Here is a 16,601-nt window from a genome sequence, read left to right as displayed (position 1 = left end):
ATTTATTAATTTTTTGTACTTTTTTTTTAAAAGTTTAATTCCAGTGTTGTTAACAGTGTTATATTAATTTCAGGTGTACAATATAGTGATCCAGCAATTCTGTACATCACTTGTGCTCATTGTGATAAGTGTACTCTTAATCCTCTTCACCTATTTCAGCCATCCCCCCACCACCTCCCCTCTGGCAACCATCAATTTGTTCTCTATAGTTAAGAGTCTGTTTATTGGTTTGTCTCTCCCTCCACCCTTGGCTTGTTTATTTTATTTCTTAAATTCTATATATGAGTGAAATCATATGATATTTGTCTTTCTCTGCCAGACTTATTTGACTTTATATTATACTCTCTAGTTCCTTCTATGTCATTGCAAATAGCAAGGTTTCAATCTTTTTTATGACTGAATAATAGTCCATTGTGTGTGTATGTATGTGTGTGTGTGTATGTATACACACTCTTCACCTCTTCTTTATCCATTAATCTACCAGTGGACTTTTGGGCTGCTTCCATAATTTGGCTATTATAAATAATGCTGCAATAAACATAGGGGTCCATGTATCCCTTTGAATTTGTTTTTGTATTTTGGAGATAAGTACCTGGTAGTGTAATTACTGGATTGTAGTACCTGGGACTTCTAAGTCCTAAATCTATCTATGGATCTGTAAACCTCAAAGGTTCTCTTCCTGAGTCCCCCTATGCATAATTTTGGTAGGATTTCTTCTTTTTCTTTTTCTTTTTTTTTTTTTTTTTAAGATTTTATTTATTTATTCATGAGAGACAGAGAGAGGCAGAGACACAGGAAGAGGGAGAAGCAGACTCCATGCAGGGAGCCTGACGTGGGACTCGATCTGGAGACTCCAGGATTACACCCCAGGCTGGAAGTGGTGCTGAACCGCTGAGCTACCCAGGGATCCCCGGTAGGATTCTTTCCTACTGTAACTATAGTAGGGAGGCTGTGTGTCACCCTGTCATCTTGATGCAAACAAAAGAAGATAATGTTAAGTATTTAAAATGAAGTTGCAAAATTTAAATCAGCTTTATAAGCAAGCGAAGCACAACGCTGAAAAAAATTAATGGTGAGCAGTTATATTATTACTCCATATTCCCAGTTTTTTTTTTTAAAGATTTTATTTATTTATTCATGAGAGACACAGAGAGAGAGAGAGGGAGAGGCAGAGACACAGGCAGAGGGAGAAGCAGGCTCCATGCAGCGAGCCCAACGTGGGACTCTATCTTGGGTGTCCAGGATCAGGCCCTGGGCTTAAAGTGTTGCTAAACCACTGAGCCACCCGGGCTGCCCCATATTCCCAGTTTTAATGTCTTACTATCAGAATTTACTACTTTTTAAAAAACATTTAAAACTGTCACAACTAACCGAATGAATATTTCCATTACTATTTTTTTTGAGAAAATATGTTGTTGTCCTTCTTCTATGCTGCTCCTCTTACACTAAATTTGACCTCAATCGCTAATAGCAAATTAAGTAAATTGGACCCATCCTTTCGTGGGAAAAAAAAGGTGGGTATAATATTAATTAGCTTGATGAATTGTAGAACTAACAAAGAATTTGAAAATTATAGGTCAAAGTTTAAGAAAATATAATAATCTACAGCTTTATCTATAGCTTTATGCCAGCTTTGGCATAGATATGTCTCTAATTTTAGATGAGACTATAGAGAGGAATATGTGAGTAGAAGTTTTGGTAGAGGTCTGGGCCTAAAGGGATAAAAATTAGAGTTTAATAACTAAAAGAAAGGGGTCTGATAAATTCCTATATTTTGGAAGCAAAAGCCCAAAGGCTTTTGGTACATAAGTAATGGTAAGCCAGAAATGAGTGTCTTTAAGAAAAAGTGAATTCAAGCATCAAATTATCCCATACTGTTTTTAGAATATGGCCAGGATTGTTATGGCTTCCTCTCTTCACCATCTAGAAACACATATAAAACATCTCTGGAATAGTGTAAGTATGCTTGAATTCACAAATTGTCTCCAATATTTTTTAACAAACAATTATCCATACACATTCAATATGTAACACAGCATTGTATAAGAAAAAAATCTAACTAATGGGACTTTAGTTCTTTGAATTATAAGAAATAAATTATAAAATATTTATGTTCATTAAATAAATAAAAATAAAACTTGAAAAATTCAACCAATATTTAGAAACTACAAGGTAGAACCAGAGAGTAAATTTTAAATTTCAAAATAAAATAATAATGCAATGACAAAATAAATGAAATTAAAGACAGCAGTCCTTAACAAACCTGGATTAACCGCAGAGGAGCTACAACTGAAAAGATGATGAAATGAATTATAATTTTTCACCAAAGGAACTTTAAAAGGATAAAAGGAAGAAAATAACAGAATCAAAAATTACTGCTGAGAATTTTCCAAAGCATAAAGTCTTTCTGCTATAATTGTGGAGGCCCTATGAACTTTTAGCAGGAATACTACAAAGGTAATAACTCAGAATCTCATAACAAGACTTTTGACATGCATGGTGAAAGAGAAAAATCTCAAAACAACAAGAAGAAAATAATAGATTACCTCCATGTAGATAAATCTAACATGTGACTTTTCAATAAAATTGGTGAGAGTCAAATCATTATGCATTATTTTTAAAATGTTAAAAAAAAGACTGTCAATCTAGAATTCTGTATCCAGTGAATAAACACAAAATAGTATTTCAAAAAAACACAGAGATAACATGACTGAATTAAGAAAGCACTGAATAGCTTTCTTTAGGTAGAGAGAAAATGATGACACATGGGAGCTCGAAGATACAGATTAAAGAGTAAGATGTTAAATCTGTAAGTAAATGTAAATGAATAGTAACTACTCAATACATTAATAATGTGCTATAGAGTGTTATATATAAAGAAAATTTAATGTGCAATGTCATGAAAGGCAGTTATACTAGCAAATAATAAAGACAGGAACTGATTAAGCTATATGGACTTCTGACAAATTAGACTTTAAGAGACAAAATATGAGTTGTCTGAATATATGTATTCAGTAGTGTGAATATATGCACATATGAGAATAATGGGATATTTTAACACATCTTTCTCAAAAATGAATAGAACAAACAATAAAAAATCTGTTAGGATATGCTTGATTTGTAAAGCAATATTAACAAAATCATCATAATTGAAACTTAGAGGACACCATATCCAACAACTGCAGATTCCACATTATCTTGAAGCACACATGAAACATTTACACAGATTAGCCATATGATGAGACATACGTAAAACAAGTTTCAAGGAAAATCTAAAGGACTAGGGTGCACCAGGGTGGCTCAGTCGGTTGTGTCTGACTCGTTTTGGATCAGGTCATGATCTCAGGGTCATGAGATCTAGCCCCGTGTCAGGCTCTGTGCTGGACATGGAGCCTACTTAATTAAGATTTTTTTCTCCCTCTGCCTTTCTCCCCCAGCTCTACTCTTTCTGTCTCATGAAAAACAAAAACAAAAATCCAAAGGACAGAAGTCATGCAAAGAATATTATCTGACCATAATAGAATTATGATAAAAGTCATTAACTAAAAAGAAAACTAGAAGATTCCCATGCCCTTCAAAAATAGCAAATATACTTACAAATATCACAAAGATAAAAGAAATCACAGTGGATATTAGAAAATACAATGAACTGAGTGAGAAGGAAAATATTTCACTTTTGTAGGATTTAACTAAAGATAGATTCAGATGGGAATTCTTGGGCTTAATTAAATATATTAGAAAAGCATAAGTTGAAAATCAGTGAGAGGGGGATCCCTGGGTGGCTCAGAGGTTTAGCGCCTGCCTTTGGCACAGGGCGCGATCCTGGAGACCTGGGATGAGGTCCCACGTCAGGCACCCTGCGTGAAGCCTGCTTCTCCCTCCTCCTGTGTCTCTGCCTCTCTCTCTCTCTCTCTCTCTGTCTTTCATGAATTAAATAAATAAATAAATAAATAAATCTTTAAAAAAAGAAAGAAAATCAATGAGATCATTCCTTTAAAGAAATTTTTTAAATGAAGGGAACTTAAATTCAGAATAAAAAAACTTTAAAAAATATGTAAAAATGCATGAACTGCAAGAACAAATAAGAAATATTTGTTGAAACCAAAAACTCAGTAGTTAAAATCCTTAAAATAACTGATAAATAGCTGACAAGCTCATTAAGTAAAAAAAAAAAAAAAATTCAGATACACGTAAAATATAAAACAAAGTGACATCATCAGCAATATGCCAGCAAAAGTACATATTATATTTTGTTTAAAAGTTACCTTAAAGCCTTAAATAAAATGAAAAAATTCCTAGTGAAATGAACTAGCTGAAACTAACAAAGAAAACACTGGATTGCCCTTAAGCCAAATCAATCAATCAATCAATCAATCAATTATAAAATACTTTCCCCAGGAGAAACATCAGTCCCTTTATTGTTGAAGTTGCATTTAATGAGAAGAAATAACAAGAGATTTCTTCCTGCCTCATGACCTTAAACATCATCTTTTTCTTGATTTCAGATGAACAGAAACATTGGTTCTCCTTGAGTCCTACTTCCTGGAATCTGCTCTTGATGAAGACGTGAAGATTGGTGAATAACAATACAGGATTTAGAATGTTACATGAACTTAGTTGATAGAGTAGTAGCACGGTTGAGAGGATTGTTTCCCAATTTTGAAAGATGTTCTATGGGTTAAAACGCTATCAAATGGCAAAGAATGCTACAGAGAAATAATTTATGAAAAAAAAAAAGGAGTCCATAGATGCAGCCGACTTCGTTGTTGTCTTATATTAGGAAATTGCCAGAGCCATTTCAACCTTCAGGAAGCACCACCCGGACACCCAGCAGCTATTACCATAGAGAAAAGACCCTCCACAAGCAAAAAAATTATGACTTGTGAAAGTTCACATGATGATTAGCATTTTTTAGCAATAAAGCATTTTTAAATTAAGTATGCACATTGTTTTTTTAGATACAGTGCTACTGCACACTTAATCGACTTAGATATAATGTAAACGTAACTTTTATAGGCACTGGAAAACCAAAACAGTTTTTTGACTTGCTTTATTGTGATATTTGCTTTATTGCGGTGATCCAGAACCAAAATTTCATTATCTCTGAAGTATGCCTGTATTATTTTTTATATTAGCTATTGCATTAGCTCCATATCCTAATGTAGAATTCTATTTCATGCTACTGTTCCCTTGGGGAAAAATATCATTTTTAAAAGATTTATTATTTATTTATTTATTTATTTATTTATTTATTTATTTATTTATTTTAGAGAGAGAAAGAGCATGTGCATATGCATGTGGGGGGAGGGACAGAGAGAGAGAGAGAGAGAAAGAAGCAGACTATCCATTGAGCTGTTTATTCCTATTAGCCAATCTACAAAAACATCTGCAATTCCATTCTGATTGTTAGTGGTCCATGGTTACAGCTCCTTGTATAATGTTTCTTTCTTTTTTTTTTTTTTAATTTTACTCCCTGTTGATTCATAAGGCTATATTTGTACAATTCTTGAAATTATGATGCATGGTTTATTGCTTTCTGGGTGAATGCATAGGAAGTTTTTAGCTAGCACTCTGTTTATTTTATAACTTGCTGGTTTGTGTCTACTATTGTCTATGTAGAATTGAGCTTCCCTGTGCTGAATATTTGGTCATTTCCTTTTTTAATATTTGTTTGACCTATGTGCACAAGGCCACTTGATTTTCCACCAAGTTTTCATTAGAAATTGTCTTATAATTATAAGATCACTTATAACCTAAGATATTTAATTTCTGGGGCCTACCTTCAATTGTCCTAATTAGTGATGAATTCTGGTGTGATTATAAGAAAATAATGGCTAAAACAAAATTGTTTTATTTAGTTGACTGTGCAAATATTATTGATGTATGGTAGTGGGAAAATTATTCCTAAGAATGTGAAGAAATAAAAAATTTTCTAAGTCCTATCCTGAAAAAAAAACAATAAAAATAAAGATAATGAATGGAGGGCTCTTTAACACATTTATAAACTCAGTAATAATGCATGAGAATCAAAACAAAATAAGAGTATCCAGTTTCACACCTTATTCTGTAGTTCAGTTTTACCTGTAGATGAAAAAGATACTCCGATTTTAAAAGACTGTCTATAACATTACTGCAAAGAATACTAACTATGGTGGCAATGTGTGCACACACATGTGTGCACGTGTGTGTATACTCAATCTATTAATAATGAACAAAGTGTTGATTTTGTTTATGCTCCTTAAGAAGGTCAGTGTATTTGATTTTTCTATTTTTGTGTAAGTGGATGGTTCTTCAACTCCCTATAGTGTTTCCTTTTCTATTGTTACTTTTGAAAAATTGATTCATAAATTTTTTTTGTAGTCCATGAAGTTATTATTCATGGTTCATTGCTATCTGAGTATGTACATAAGGAAATTCCTGACTATATTTGAAAAGCATATGTGTCATAAAAAAGCTCAGTCAAGAATAATGACTAAAGAAATTATTTATGGATGGTGGAAATTTTATATTTAAAATTTATATTTTACTGTCGTGTATGATTTGGGAGACTTGACATCAGGGATATTTTTTCCCACTTAGTCTAAACAGTTGGGGTGGCATTTTAGACCACGGTAGTGGTCAGTCGTACTTCTTGCTATGTTTACTAGTACAAAAATATGAGCAGATTCTTAGAATATATTGACAGATACCTGTAGTGACAGGTAATATACATGATATATTTAAGCCTTCTATTAAATCATAATAAGGAAATAAAAATGGAAAGACCTAAGACCCAGAGTAGATAATGAGTAAATATTGATTTTTAAAAAAGATTTTATTTATTTATTTATGAGAGAGAGAGGCAGAGACATAGGCAGAGGGAGAAACAGGCTTCCTGCAGGGAGCCCGTTGAGGGACTCAATCCCAGGACCCCAGGATCACAACCTGAGCCAAAGGCAGTCGTTCAACCACTGAGCCACTCAGGCGCCCCAAATATTGATCTTTCAATAAAAAGTAGATTAATATGAAATAGTCAACCTCATTACAAGTACATATATATAAATGCTTAGGTTTATAATGGGGTTAAGGAAAACTTAACCAGCTCAGATGTCATGAATAGATCCTCTAATAGCATATCATTTCTATCACAAAGTATTTTTAAGTAAAAATAACAATCAGGTATGAAATGTAAATGATCATAACTGAATTATAGAGGATGATGTAATATATGCTTGAGTATTTAATAAAGAACAATACATTTTTTATGATAATTTGACACTTATGGTATAACATCCCTCAAGGCTCTTTCTTACTTCAGGTAGTAGAGGATTCATTCCTATTTTGAGATAATGGGTTCATAATCTCTTTCTTTGGGGGGATAAGCCTAAGTTGAAATTGAAAAGGCTTTTTGTAATTATCTGTTACAATGACCTAACACTTCAAAATTCTCCTCTTGAATACCAACAGAATATTTAAATAGATTCTGGAGATATGGCAATATTAAAGTTGTCAAAGAAGGTCTATCACAAAGTGTGTTTTGGTTTAATTTTCCTTTACTACTATAATTGTTTTACTTTAAAAGCCAATTTGGGAAGATTTCCCTAATTATTACTACTAAATACTAATAGTGAACACACATAATAAAGTGGCTACTTAGTGTTTGTTACTTAGATAATATATAAGTATTTTATTATTATTTAGAATCCTTTATTAAAAATGTTGAGGGAGGGAGTATCTGGATGGCTCAGTTGGTTAAGCATCCAACTCTTGGTTTTGGCTCAGGTCAAGATCTCAGGGTCCTGGGATTGAGCCCTGAGTCAGGTACCAAGCTCATCAGGAAATATGCTTGGGATTCTCACTCTCTCTCTCTCTGTCAATCACCACCACTCTCTAAAATAAATAAATAAATCTTTTAAAAAAGTGTTCTGTGAGTAGGCAGGTGGAAGAGATTCCATTTATATTTTAGTTTGTTCCTCACTTCATAGGCTTTTGTGGCTTTTTTTTTTTTAACCTGGTCTATCTTTCCATATGGTGAAACAAAAATAAAATTACAACAAACAAAACATAGCTTAGTTTATTTACTGGCCAGTCACAAATGTTTGTCTCAATTATTTTCCATTCAACCATAAAGAAAGGATTACTAAACATAATGAACAATTTTATCAATTAAGAAGTAATTTATGTTTACTATTTAATTGATAGCTTTTTTCTCTTGAAATGATTAGTTGTTTTCTGTATTATCCTATAAATTAAAATTTTGACAGAAATTTTACTTTTGAATTTTGTCACCGATCTGTTAGAACTTAAATAACAAACTATAATTTGTTTTCTTATACCACAGATTCTCACTTTATCCACTTTTTCCAAATAAAATAATAAATTGTTCAAAATACATTAAAATACATTAGAATGCTATTATGCTATTTAAGCTATTTAGCATGCATTTATTTATTTGCATAATGAGGATAAATGTGTGTTTGACTTGAATTCCAACTTCAAATTGTGAGTCTGCAATGGAGTTGATCCCAAGATATGAATTTTTCTTTTTTTCAGATAAGAATTTCTAACAGAATTCTTATTAGATTTAGATTAGATTTCTGTTAGATTTAATAGACATTTGCTGGGTATTAGGATGAAATTATAACTTAAACCATTTGATCTGCCAGGTGTTAATAGGCAAATACTAAACATACATGCATGCCTTCAAATTCCCCTTTGTTTATTTTCTTCATCTTTGTCAGCTGTAGACAAAATTAAGTGAAAGCTTTTGCAAAATTATTTTTTTCACGCAATTAGTTTTAGTAAATTATTCTTTAAAAAATATATATTTGTATATATACACACTTTTATATAAATATTTATAAATATATGTATGTACTTATATGCATACATATTTTCTGAATTAGAATAATTATATTTTGTTGTCAATTTCCATTATAAATAAGAGTATTTTTTTCAATTGCTTAAATGCTACTGAAACTAGCCTCTCATACATTTAACATATTACATCTTCAGTAGCAATGTAGAACTATTTCTTATGGAAAATGAAAAACAGCCTGAAAAATACAAATATTTTTCCTGTTAATTCATATCACACTATCAAATTTTAATAAAGTCTGGCTAGTTTATTAGTCATTAGTAATGTTTTCATATAAGCAAGCTAAATACTAAGTCTAAGTTAGCGACATATCACCACAATGCTCTTTTAACGTGAGTTGCTTTTGTAGAAATACACATACCATGATGAAATAAAGAGGAATTTTGCCCATAATAGAAAAGAAAGAGATGGGAGAAATATTCGTTGATTCTTTTATTTATTTCATTTAAGTTTTAAAAATTGAGGTATAGGGATCCCTGGGTGGCGCAGCGGTTTAGCGCCTGCCTTTGGCCCAGGGCGTGATCCTGGAGACCCGGGATCGAATCCCACATCGGGCTCCCGGTGCATGGAGCCTGCTTCTCCCTTTGCCTATGTCTCTGCCTCTCTCTCTCTCTGTGTGACTATCATAAATAAATAAAAATAAAAAAAAAATAAAAATAAAAATAAAAATTGAGGTATAATTGACATATAGTATTATACTAATTTCAGGTATGCAACATACTGATTTGAATGTGTACACACTGCAAAATGATAACCACAATAAGTTTAGTTAAAATCTATCACCTTACATGGTTAAAATTATTTTTCTTGTGATGAGAAATTTTATGATCTACTCTCTTAGCAACTTTCTATATGCAATCTGATATTGTTAACTGTAGTCTGCATTCTGTATATTACATCCCCATAACTATTTTATAAATGGAAGTTTATGGAAGTTTCTGACCCCTTTTACTCATTTCTCCTATCTCCTTACCCCTGCTTTTAGTCTTTGTATTTGAGATTGGTTTTTGTTTTCATTTCTGATTTTGGTTTTTAGATTCCACATTTAAATAAGATCATATGGTATTTGTCTTTCTACCATATTCTTTCTCCTCTTCTGGTATTCTAATTATATATATATGCCAAACCACTGAAATTTGCCCCCACAATCTTTGGTTGCTATGCTCTGTTTAAGTTTCATTTTTTCCCCTCTAGTCTGTCTGTCTGTTTTATTTATTTATTTATTTTTCAGTTACTTCAGTTTGGAAAGTTTCTCTTGACTATCTTCAAGTTCACTGATTATTTTTTTCAGTTTTGTCCAATTTGCTGATGAGTTTAACAAAGGCATTCATCTTGTTGCTGTATTTTTCCTTTTTTAATGAATTGAAAGGTTATATACAGTAAGATTATATGGAATTCACATTTAGATATAACATGCTTTTCTTATTTAACAACAACAACAACAGAAACATAATGCTTGTTTCAAAATACAGAATAATCTTTAAGAAAAATAGTAGCTTATGAAGAACTCCAGGTAAGATAAAAACTAGGCTGAAAGCTTGCAAATGAAGGGAGAAATATTTTCAGGTGTAATAAGGCTAAGGAAAGAAATACCTTCATGGTATGGGGCCTTGAAGAAGTTGCTAATCTCCTCATAAAAATATTTAACAAAAGTTGAAGGTGAGTAGAGTTGTTGTTGAAAGTCAAGGCAACTTTGGAAACAGTACTTGTTATTCTCACAGTCTTTAAGAACTAAAGAGATAGCTATTTTCCTGGAACTCTTTCAAAAACTCATAAGCCAGCCAGAAAAAGATAAACACTCTATGGTATCTTCTATACATGCATCTAAAAAAATAAACAATTATAAATTATCAAACTCATAGCAACAGAGAGCACAAAGATTACCAGGGCTGGGGGATTGGGGAAACAGGGAGAGATTGGTAAAAAGGTATAAACTCTCTGCTACAAGATAAAATAGGTCTGAAAATCTAACATAAAACCTGATGACTATAGTTGATGCATAATTGACATTTGCTGAGAGTAAACTTAAACATTAAGATACACATAGAAAATTAGATCACCACAATATACTGTACTCTTAAAGTACTTTATAATTTTATATGTTGATTATACCTCAATAAAGCTGAAATAAATAAAATAAAATAAAATAAAATAAAATAAAATAAAACAAAGCAAACAACAAGACCAAAGCTCATTAGGGCCAGACACAAGAACAAGGGAGAGCCAGAGATTCAAGTAAGTTTGAATCTTACTGAAACTGAAACATTGCCTTGACCTGGCACAGTATGTTACTGATAGAGCTAATAATATCCTCACTCTATCTGATATTATTGTAATTTTCTTATGATACTTATTAAAGGTAACAGATACTAACAAGCTTATAAAAACTTTATTATCAGAAAAGGAGAAATGTGAATGCTTCTCAATTATTTTATGAATTCAGCATTTGATACCAAAACCTGAGAACATTGTATGAATATAAAATTACAGGCCTATTTTTTTCATGAATATGGTATGCATAATCTTATAAAACAACAACAACAACAATACAAATAAAACTCAGTGATAGCCATGAAAAAAATAACAAAATGTGATTTATTCCAAAAATGAAAGATTGATTTAACATTTGAAGGTAAAAGAAAATCCAATACAAACACAAACAGAAGAGGAAAAAATATTCATTTCAAAAAGCTGCAAAACATTGTTTGAAAAAATTAATATTCAATGAATATAAGAACACAAGAAATTAGAAATAGCAGCTGGAAATGTCTTCAACTTAATAAAGGATAGAGGAAAGAATTTACACCTATTACACTTTATACTGAAATACTATCTGATGTTAAAAAAATGAAATATGCCCGTAAATACTGGTTATATTCAACAATGACCAGTAGAATTCAGAGGAAAGGAAGAAATAAAATGATCATCACTTATAGATAACATAGCTCCCCAAAAGCTACAGAAAGCTACTATATTTAATAAATAAATTTGATAAGGCTGTGAAGTAAAAATTTTGAAAAATATCTATTTCTATATGCTGGCTAGTGGGACAATAGATTAAATTACTAGGTTTATTAAGTAAGAGAAGAAAACTAAAGGAAGATGTAAAAAGCTTCTATTGTGGAAGTTATGATATATTATTAAAGGTAATTATAGATCTGAATAAATGGAGGAATGTACCATGTTCATGGGTTTGAATACTCCATATTGTGAAAATGTCAGTTAACTTCAATAGACATGAATTTCATGGAATTACAGTTAAAAATCCTATTTTTTTTGAGAAATGTCAATTTCTCCAATGACATTTCTCCAAATCGTCATACAAAACAAAAACAACTCAGAATAATGAAGACAATGTTGAAGAACAAAGCTGAAAAAATCATACTAACACATTTTAAAAATTTTACAAGTGTAGCAATTGAGGAAATGTATTGGAGCAAAAGTGACAAAAAGAACAAATTATGGAGTTCAGAATTAGTTTCTAAGATTGGTACATTTATGGATATACGGCCTTTTTAGTAAATAGTGCTGGGAATATCAACTATCTACGAAAAAATAATTTGGAAATTACTTCATATCACACAGTTATACTGAAAATAAAAGAAAAAAGAAAAATAATTTCAGGTACTTTATAGACTTCATTAGGATAGAAAGAACAAGACTTTTAGGAGAAAACAGGATTTTTTCTCTTGGAACTGATAAAGATTTATTATATAAAATGATAAATCAAATTGCACTTATTTATATGTTTCATATAATTTAAATTACACATATATATAAAATATAAATATATGTATAATTATATATTTAAATAAATTATTCAAAATCAGCCATCAAGAGACTACAAAGAAAAAGTCTCAGAATTAAAGAAGATATTAAAGAAGATATTTGCTCTAGGTATCCAGCAAAGGATTTATGTCCAGTATGTGTATTTAAAAATCCCAAAAATCAATACGAAAAAAGGTAAAAAAAATAATGGAACACTGAAGAAAAAGAAGACATGAGCAATCACTTTGCAAAAAAGAATATCCACATGGCCAATAAAAACACAGAAAGGTAATGAACTTCATTAGTCATCATAATTCAGTGGCTCTACACAGTGATCATATGGATACAATGAAGAAAAACAGAAAATACCAACTGTCAGAAGGATATGGACTCACTGAGCTTTTCATTAACTTCTGATGGAATCTAGATTACTCTGTTTGGAGAAACTTTGGCCTTATTTGACAAAACTTGAATGGTGTATACCCTGTGAACTATGAATTATACCTCAAAAAGTCCACTATAAATGCATATATAGATTAATCAAAAGACATATATTAAAATGTTCTTAGTGGGGTGCCTGGTTGGCTCAGTTGGTTGAGTCTGCCTTTGGCTCGGGTCATGATCTTAGGGTCCTGGGATTGAGCCCCGCTTCAGGCTCCCTGCTCAGCGGGGAGTCTGCTTCTCCTTTTCCTTCTGCCCCTCACCCTGGCTCATGCCCTTTCTCATTCTCTCTCTCTTAATAAATAAATACATCTTTTTATAAAAAACTAAATAAAATGTTCTTAGTGACATTAAAAATCCAAAATCACAAATATCCAAAATGTCCATCAACAGTACAATGGATGAATAAATGGTCTCATAATCATGCATAGTGTATACTACATGGCATTGATAATGGCAGTATACAACCATAGAATAAAATAGATAATGAGAGATGAACCTGGATGACCACAGAGCCTCATTTCCATTCTCCTTTAGTTGTTTAGTGTAGAACTGGCCCAGCTGAACTAATGTCAGCATTCTTGTCTGATGGAGCTCTTTCCTGGACCCTAGGATGAAATCCTTGATATGCAGTGTACACGCTCCCTAATGTTTTTGAGTGAGAGATCCACTGATATATTCCTTGTTACTTAGGAAACTATAGGTGTTACCCAAAGCCTTATTTGGGTACTAATTCACAAATGGACTCCAGTGTCTGTGGGGGGCTTGCTCTCTCATTTTTGGAATATTTCCCACCTCAAATCTCTCATAGCTGGAATCTTGGGTGTTGTGCACATGGACCATCTTTCTCCAACCAGTATTGTGGAATAATCAGAGTTGGGGGATGATGAGCATTCTGCTACTTGTCTGCTTTTTAATCTTCCTTCTCCTGCCCCACAAAATCTGTTATATCTGCAGCATGTGGTGCCAGTGGTGGGCATCCGTGACCTCTTTGCATGACAAATCTCACAAACGTAATACTGAGCACAAGAAGCCAGGTTCAAAAAGTATGTCTCCTTTTACATAGAATCAAGTAGAACATTTATACTTTTGGGGCACATGAGTGGCTTAATCAGTTAAGTGACTGATTCTTGGTTTTGGCTCAGGTTGTGATGTCCGGGTCCACACTCAGTGCAGAGTCTATTCATCCCTTTTCTTTCCCCTTGGCCCCTTCCCCTGTATGCTCTATGTATCTCTCTCTCTCTCTCTGTCTCTCTCTCTTTCTTAAAGATTTTATTTATTAATTCATGAGAGACACACACACACACAGAGGCAGAAACACAGGCAGAGGGAGAAGCAGGCTCCATGCAGGGGGCCTGATGTGGGACTCGATCCCGGGAGTCCAGGATCACGCCCTGGGCCGAAGGCAGGCTCTAAACCTCTGAGCCACCCAGGGATGCCCTCAAATAAATAAAATCTTAAAAAAAAAGAAAACAACATCTATGATTTTATAAGCATCACAGTGTTTTGCTGAGGGCTAATGATAGAAAGAATCAGAAGAAATAGGGTTTCTGTGGTGCTGATAGTGGCCTATTTTTATTAGGATTTTGTTTACTTGGGTTTATTCAGTTTATGAAAATTCATTGGAATACAAACTAATGATGCTTATATGCATTTTCTGAACGTGTGTGTCAATTTTTAAAAAAAGAAACACAAACACATCATCATCAGAAACTTTCAGTTCATCAGTTTATTCATAACATATAGTGTTTTTACCATTCACACAGTTTATGACAAAATTAAGTAACTTTGGATAAAAGGAATCAATTTCTAGATAATGTTTATACAAGCTCTATGCCTTTTTAATTACTTACTTTAAAAGTGTTATATTTCAGGAATAATTTTTGAAGACAAATGTGTTATTTTAGTTTGAGATTGAACATCTTTAGGAGTAGTAAGGCTGTGTTCATGCCCAGTAAAGCTTCAGGAGGAGGAGATAGCTAGCTATTAGAGGGGTAGCACAAACTGACATTAGGAATTTGAAACTACTCTGAGCATTGACAAACTTAAGTCTTGTTAAATGTTTTTAGTATTTATCGGTTTGAAAAATGGGTAAATTTCATAAGTCAGCATATAGAAGAATCAAGACTCAAGTACAGACCTCTAGTAGAGACTTACGTAGCTTGGTAACATTTGCATATTTATTTTGGAGTGTTTCTAAGATGCATACTGAGGTTGAAAGCATTAGCTCTGTCATGATATAATGAAAAATTTGTGTTCTGTTAGTTACTGTGCCACCGTATACTATTTTTTCCCTCTTTCTTGGCATTAGGTCATCTCATTTCAGAAGTAATAGTTCTTGCTTTATAATATTGTTATGGGGATTAGAAAAACTATTTATAAAACATGAGTTATTTCAAGTGCTTCAAAATGATAATTGTTAATCAAGAGAATCAGAAAACTTGAGAGTATTGGACATTATATGCTGTGACTGTTATAGCAACATATTAAAATATTTATTATTAAATAATTCTTATGATATTTTGAGATGTTGTCTGGATCAGGAACTGGAAATGACTCCAGTAATTATAATAGCAATATGTATGTGAAAGAGAACTACATACTATTTTATAAGCAATGATTTAAAAGTAAAAATGATAATTGTTATTTTATAGAAATATACTATTCATAACTTTTTGAGGGGAATAGAAATGTTTAGTTATAATTTATTCATTTAAAAATGATTCAGTTTGAACACTAAGTATACATCATGATTCTCATCTACTTTTAAAATATTGACAAATGGATTGGATTAGTTGGTTGCAATGTAATATTCTTTGCTAGGCACACTTCATTCACCTTGGACAAATTCAGAATATATTTTAAAACAAAAGTTTGAGATTCTATTATTTAGAATCTCAAGGTTTAGAAGAATAAAACAATGGAAGTAGTGGATTAACCTAAGGAGCCTATACATTTAACTGAAATAAGATGTACAAATTAATTTATGAAAAGCTGATCCTATCTTAGGCTTCTATATGAAATCTAAAGGTATCTTATATAAGGAATAAGAGTTATTACCTTGTTTGCAAAGTTCATTCAAACATAGCCAGGATGAAAATGAAATAAACAAGATTTAGGAAACCAAATAAAGATATTTAACTATTTACAAAAAAAAAAAAAATGCTTCCTAATTATACCCTTTTCACTTGTAAATTTGATTTATAAATTTTAGGACAGGTTATAAATAACATTTTTTTTCATTCCTGTTAATATTAAATTTGGAGTATATAAATAGGCATATTGTGTTTATTTTAATAATAAAAGCACAGCAGTAAGATTATAAATTAGATTGTTAGAAATTAATCATTGAAATGATATAAAATGAAAGTTTTAGTATGACTGAAGAATCAGTTACTTGGAATATATGAACAGTCCAGAGTGTCTAATTTACTCTGCAATGGCCACCATTATAATGTTTATGTATATTCAAGAATTGAATGCTTAATTACCAAGAAGCTTTGTTTAGTAACTCAAGCCCTAATTTATTCATTGA

The sequence above is a fragment of the Canis aureus genome, chromosome 17, assembly GCF_053574225.1.
Source record: "Canis aureus isolate CA01 chromosome 17, VMU_Caureus_v.1.0, whole genome shotgun sequence".
Taxonomy (NCBI): domain Eukaryota; kingdom Metazoa; phylum Chordata; class Mammalia; order Carnivora; family Canidae; genus Canis; species Canis aureus.
This window is presented reverse-complemented; position numbering follows the sequence as displayed.